Source organism: Bos indicus, chromosome 11, assembly GCF_029378745.1.
Source record: "Bos indicus isolate NIAB-ARS_2022 breed Sahiwal x Tharparkar chromosome 11, NIAB-ARS_B.indTharparkar_mat_pri_1.0, whole genome shotgun sequence".
Classification (NCBI taxonomy): Eukaryota; Metazoa; Chordata; class Mammalia; order Artiodactyla; family Bovidae; genus Bos; species Bos indicus.
The window spans coordinates 47992225-47998320 of NC_091770.1; positions in this window are offsets into that span (position 1 = coordinate 47992225).

Here is a 6096-nt window from a genome sequence, read left to right on the forward strand (position 1 = left end):
GGATACCTTCTCCAGTATTCTTGCCTGGAGAATTCCATGGACAGTGGAGTCTGGCGAGCTACAATCCTTGGGTCAGGAAGAGTCGGGCACAACTGAGTGACTAACGCCTTTTCACACTTTTCATGTACTCTGGTACCATCCCTGCGTGTCGTGCAATGCTGTATGTGTATCATGTATGTGGGCAAATACACATATGTATGTTAATGCCCATTTGTTAAAAACACGAGCCAGTAACTAAGCTTAGTGCCTTATCAGCTTCATTAAGTCCTCACAACAATCTTACAAGATCATTGTTTTATTTCTGTTTTACAGATAAGGCTTTGAGAGGGGCTGTAATATGTCAGAGAATGGCTGAAAAGGGTAGGAGCTAAGCCTTGCAGACGGCATCCAGGAAGGGTTATGTAAAAAAATAAAACCATCTACAGCAGCTTATGACATACCACAAATGTGATAAAAAATAAAGGATTTTCTGGACCTTCATTGATTTCAATAAGTCCATCCCACACACTGACTTCATGGTATGTGACAAAGCAGAGGCTTGAGACCCCAGGTTCAGAGGGACTCTGTGGATGCTTGGAGTTTAATTGTTGCCGCCTTGAAATTCTAAATAATTTTTTCTTTGGATTTGTGTTTTATAAGTGAGATCTGATGAACACTGGAACATGTGCCAAGGCCTTGGAGCCTTTTGCTCACACGAGATTTGCCTGCTGTCAGCTCCCCATTTCCTGGCAGCCGGCCCGCCATCACCTGGTATCCAGGGCCCCCTCCCAACCTCATGCTCTCTACGACTGCCCTTCACCACTGGGGCATTTCCATATTCTGCTTCCCAGGTGGTTCAGTCGTAATGAATGTGCCTGCAGTGCAAGAGATGCGGGGTTCAATCCCTGAGTCAGGAAGACCTCCTAGAGGAGGGCATGGCAACCCACTCCAGTATTCTTGCCTGGGAAATCCCATGGATAGAGGAGCCTGGCGGGCTACAGTCTATGGGGTCCGACAAAGAGTCAGACACAACTGAAGCAAATTAGCATACACTCACGTCCTCTGCCCAAGAGAGAGTTACATACATTCAATCACAAATTTAAAAACATCTTAACAGGTCCAGAGAACAGAAAGCAAGGAAAAGCTTTATATAGTAGCACTCCAATGGTACTTTTTTGCTGCTTTTTTGAACAAGGGGTTTGCATTTTCATTTTGTCCTGGGTGGGAAAACTCTGTAGCAATGCCAGATGTTTCATGGTCAGACTATGTGTCATTGTAGCTTCAGGTGATCAGGGGAGGGAATAGTTTACTCCAGGAGGAAAGGTCACTTATTGTTTGCTTACTTCCCTTATTTACCTTTGTCTTCAAAGTGTTTGTACAGGGTCCTCCTGCTTGCTTTTCCTGGTGTTGGAAGATGAGAGGACCGGTGACTCCTGGCCAGCTGACTGGCCAGGGGAGAAGGACAGCAACATGCAAAGAGAGCTGCCTTGCAGGGTGCCTACCTCTCAGCTCTGTTGAAAGCCACATTTTGCAGCTATGTCTCTCCCAAAAAAGAGGTTCCTCCTTTTGAAGATTCCAGCTTATGTGCTAAATAAGTCTCCCAATGCCACATTGCCTATTCCTGCAGTTAATGCACTGTGTGTGTGTGTTCTGTCACTAAGCCATGTCTGACTCTTTGCGACCCCAGGGTCCACTATGTAGCCTGCCAGGCTCCTCTGTCCATGGGATTTCCCAGGCAAGAATACAGAAATGGGTTGCCATTTCCTTCTCCAGAGAATCTTTCCAACTTAAGATCAAACCTGTGTCTCCTTCACTGGCAGGTGGATTCTTTACTATTGAGCCACCAGATAAACCCAGATAATGGCCTAGTGCACTGGAAAGCACAGCACGATACCAATGCTGTGATCAACAAGGTCATTTCTACAGCCAAAGGACTGGATGGGCAGTTCTCACAATCACAGCAGGACATGTTTCTGGAGAAGGCACCCAGGAAAGTCTGATTTTCTTACGGAGAAAAACAGTAATTAGGTAGTCAAAGAAATTATAGGGAAAACAGTTAAATCGCAACAGAAGCCAGAAGATAATGGATCAATGCCTCCAAAATTCTGAGGGGAAATGGTTTCCAATTTAGAAGTCTATACTTGGCTATACATTCAAATAGGAAGAGGAACTGAAGCTATTAAATGGTTTAAGAAAAAAAAGTGTGTGTATGTGCTCAGTTGTGTCTGACTCTTTGCGACCCTCTGGACTGTAGCCCACCAGGCTCCTTTGTCCACAGTATTTCCCAGGCAAGAATACTGGAGTGGGTTGCCATTTCCTCCTGTAGAGAATCTGCCCAACCCAGGGATCAAACCCACTTCTCCTGCATCTCCAGCACTAGCAGGTGGATTCTTTACCACTGAGCCACCTGGAAAGCCCTAAGAAAACAATATGCTTTTACTTAAGATAGAGAAAAGACATGATAAAGCAACTGCAGCAAAAATCTTAGGAATCAGTGAATTGGTGAAGGGTATTAAGGAGATTTTTGTCTTCCAAGTCTTTGTTTCAGAAAAAAAGAATAAGAATAGAATAAAGGAATTTTTAGATGTGTAAGGTCTCCAAAGTTCACTTTCTTACTAAATCACTGTAGCTGTTGTGTTCCATGCAAACAAGGAAGTGAAGAAACAAAGTGTAATCATGGGATCAAAAAAAAAGAGTCTAACATAGAAGAGAAGTGAAGGGTAGTCCTGGGATGACAGCTATGTAATTGGTCTGGAGGGTAACCAGTCTACCAAGAGCAGGAAGACCAAGGACAGAAGGTTTATTTCGAATAAAACATGGGATTGATAAATTAGACATTTGAGTGGTTTGATAGTTCAGACAGAGAGTCTGGGAATGAATAAGTGGACAGGGCCCTAGAAAATAGAACAAACCAAAATTTGAGTTAATTATTAACTCCAGGGAAGATGAACAATTGCACCAGAAGGGAAATATAAATGATGTGGTTCAGTCATGAACAAGATTTATATGGATGCATTAATATAAAAATGAATATATAATATAATCACATTGGGAATTAGGGGCAGGAAATGGTGTGTGAATGGAGGGTATAAAAGAGATCATTCTTCATCTTCCATGGTAAGAAATCAATAGATAATGTATAAAAATGGAAAAATCAAGAAAAGCAACAGAAGCCTATTATTTGGAAATAGAAAGGTAAACATGAGAAAAATGCTTAATAGAATTGAAGGCTGTTACTTCTGAGGAACGGGAACCAGAGTGAGAAGGGATAAGCAGAGTATCTGGATTTGCCTGGGGCAGTCCCAGTTTGTCCTTGATTGTTTGGCATAATTTTGTTACCATTGCCCCTTTCACTCTCAAAATTGTCCCAATTTTGAAGTCTTGAAGTGTTCTTTGATATGGATAATACTTTGACTTTTTATTTTTTAAAGAGCTTCTTTGGTAGCTCAGATGGTAAAGAATCTGCCTGCAATTCAGGAGACCCAGGTTCAATCCCTGGGTGGGGAAGATCCCCTGGAGAAGGAAATGGCAACCCACTCCAGTATTCTAACCTGGAGAATTCTATGGACAGAGGAACCTGGTGGGCTACAGTCCATGAGTTTGCAAAGAGTTGGACACAAAGAACAACTAACACTTTGATAAAAATAAAATTCAAAGAGGCTCTTTGGACCCTAAATTAAATAATCTCATTTCATCCAGCTCAACCAGAGATACTGACTTTTCTTTTCTCTACAATTAATTCTCTATTTTAAATTAAATACAAGCAGTATGTCTGTTTCAAAGGAATTTTACATTCACTACCTTATTCAATCCTTACAGTAAATGGCTGACGGGGTAAGCAGCTTATCCCATTTTATAGGTGACAGAAAGGAGGTTTAGAGCCATCTTGTGACTTCTTAACAAGGTGACACAGTAGTAGATACTAGTCTATCCTGGACCAAGCCCTCTAATTCTGGTTTCCATGCTTTTGCCACAATACCAAATGACAAGGCATTTCAGCTATCCCATAAATGAACAGAATCTGAGATGTAAAATCAAGAACCCAGACTAGCAGGCTAGCTGTTAGAAAAACCAGATTAGGAAAACCAATAAATAATCCAAACATCCCTTTGTCATCTTGGTCTTTGAACAGAAATTCTACTTAATCTGCCCAGCTGGGCAGAGTGGACACTGAAATCATCCTCCTGGGATCCCACATGCCACAACTAAGTGTTTGCATGTTGCAATTAAAGATTCCACTTGCCGCTGTGAAGACCCCACATGCTGCAACTAAGACTCTGTGCGACCACGTAAAGATATACAATTTTTGAAAGCGAAGAACTAAAAAGCCTCTTGATGAAAGTGAGAGGAGAGTGAAAAAGTTGGCTTAAAACTCAACATTCAGAAAACTAAGACCATGGCATCCGTTCCCATCACTTCATGGCCAATAGATGGGGAAACAGTGGAAACAGTGACAGACTTTATTTTGGGGGGCTCCAAAATCACTTCAGATGGTGACTGCAGCCATGAAATTAAAAGACACTTGCTCCTTGGAAGAAAAGTTATAACCAACCTAGACAGCATATTAAAAAGCAGAGACATTACTTTGCCAACAAAGGTCCATCTAGTCAAAGCTATGGTTTTTCCAGTAGTCATGTATGGATGTGAAAGTTGGACTATAAAGAAATTTGAGCGCCAAAGAATTGATGCTTTTGAACTATGGTGTTGGAGAAGACTCTTGAGAGTCCCTTGAACTGCAAGGAGATCCAACCAGTCCATCCTAAAGGAAATCAGTCCTGAATGCTCATTGGAAGGACTGATGCTGAAACTCCAATACTTTGGCCACCTGATTTGAAGAACTGACTCTTTGGAAAAGACCCTGATGCTGGGAAAGATTGAAGGTGAGAGGAGAAGGAGATGACAGAGGATGAGATGGTTGGATGGCATCAGTGACTGGATGGACGTGAGTTTGAGTAAGCTCTGGGAGTGGGTGAGGGACAAGGAAGACTGGCGTGCTGCAGTCCATGGGGTTGCAAAGAGTCAGACATGACTGAGCTACTGAACTGAACCAAACTAAACCTTGAGGGAACAAGGCCACAACTGTTGGGATGGGACGCAGTTAAACACAAAATGTCAAAAGTGTTCTTTAATAACTCCTTTCCAGTCCTCAGCTCAATTTTCCCCACCTGCCTTTCTAAGAACCCACCTGCCCATACAGGAGACAGAAGAGATGCGGGTTCGATCCCTGGTGGAGGAGATTCCATGGAGGAGGAAATGGCAACTCACTCCAGTATTTTTGGCTGGAGAAGCCCATGGACAGAGGAACCTGGCAGGTTACAGTCCATAGGGTTGCAAAGAGTCAGGACTGAAGCTACTTAGCACACATACATCCCTCTTTTATAATTGTATTTGAGTTTTTGGTCAGTCTTTCCTCACCAGTGAGTACAATTTGAAGTGAAGAATCTCGTTTTATATGTCAGGGTTTGGACAGCAATATTATCCAGTAACAACATCACTGTGACATGCCCAAGGATTCTGAAATTTCAGAACCAAGCATTTTAGAACGTCTAATATAGTCTCCCACATTGATTTGCCAGCCCCAGAAACAAAGCCACACTGAGGCTAGTTAAGACACAGAAGCAGAGGCCAAGAGCTGATGGTACATTTCTATACTCCTCTGATTCTTTCTCCCTGCCCTGTGTCGGTCCTTACTAAATCCTCTTCCAGCAGCTGGACATTGAGATGACCTTGCTTCCTTTATTTTAAAAGGGTACCACTCTGAGGCTACATTCTCACGGACTATTCTTTGCCTTCCATCCCTAATTGGCTCCGAGAATGAGGATCAAACCCCCATTCTTCCTACAACTTTCACCCCTAGTTCAAGACATTCAACAGCTTTGCACAATAGCTAACATTTCTCTCGTAATTTCTGGGTCTTTTTTTTCCCTCAAAAGGGGGCTTGTAGAAGCCAGCCTTACTGATTTTATGTATGCAACCCCCTTCTCCCTCAAGACTGGCACAGAGATTGACATGAAGAGTCGGTTCTATTGGGGTTAAACACAGAACCTCCTACTGTGTGCTCAACCACATTTCTCATTTCATACAAGTTCCTCTTGCTAGCGGTGCCTTACTCAGGGA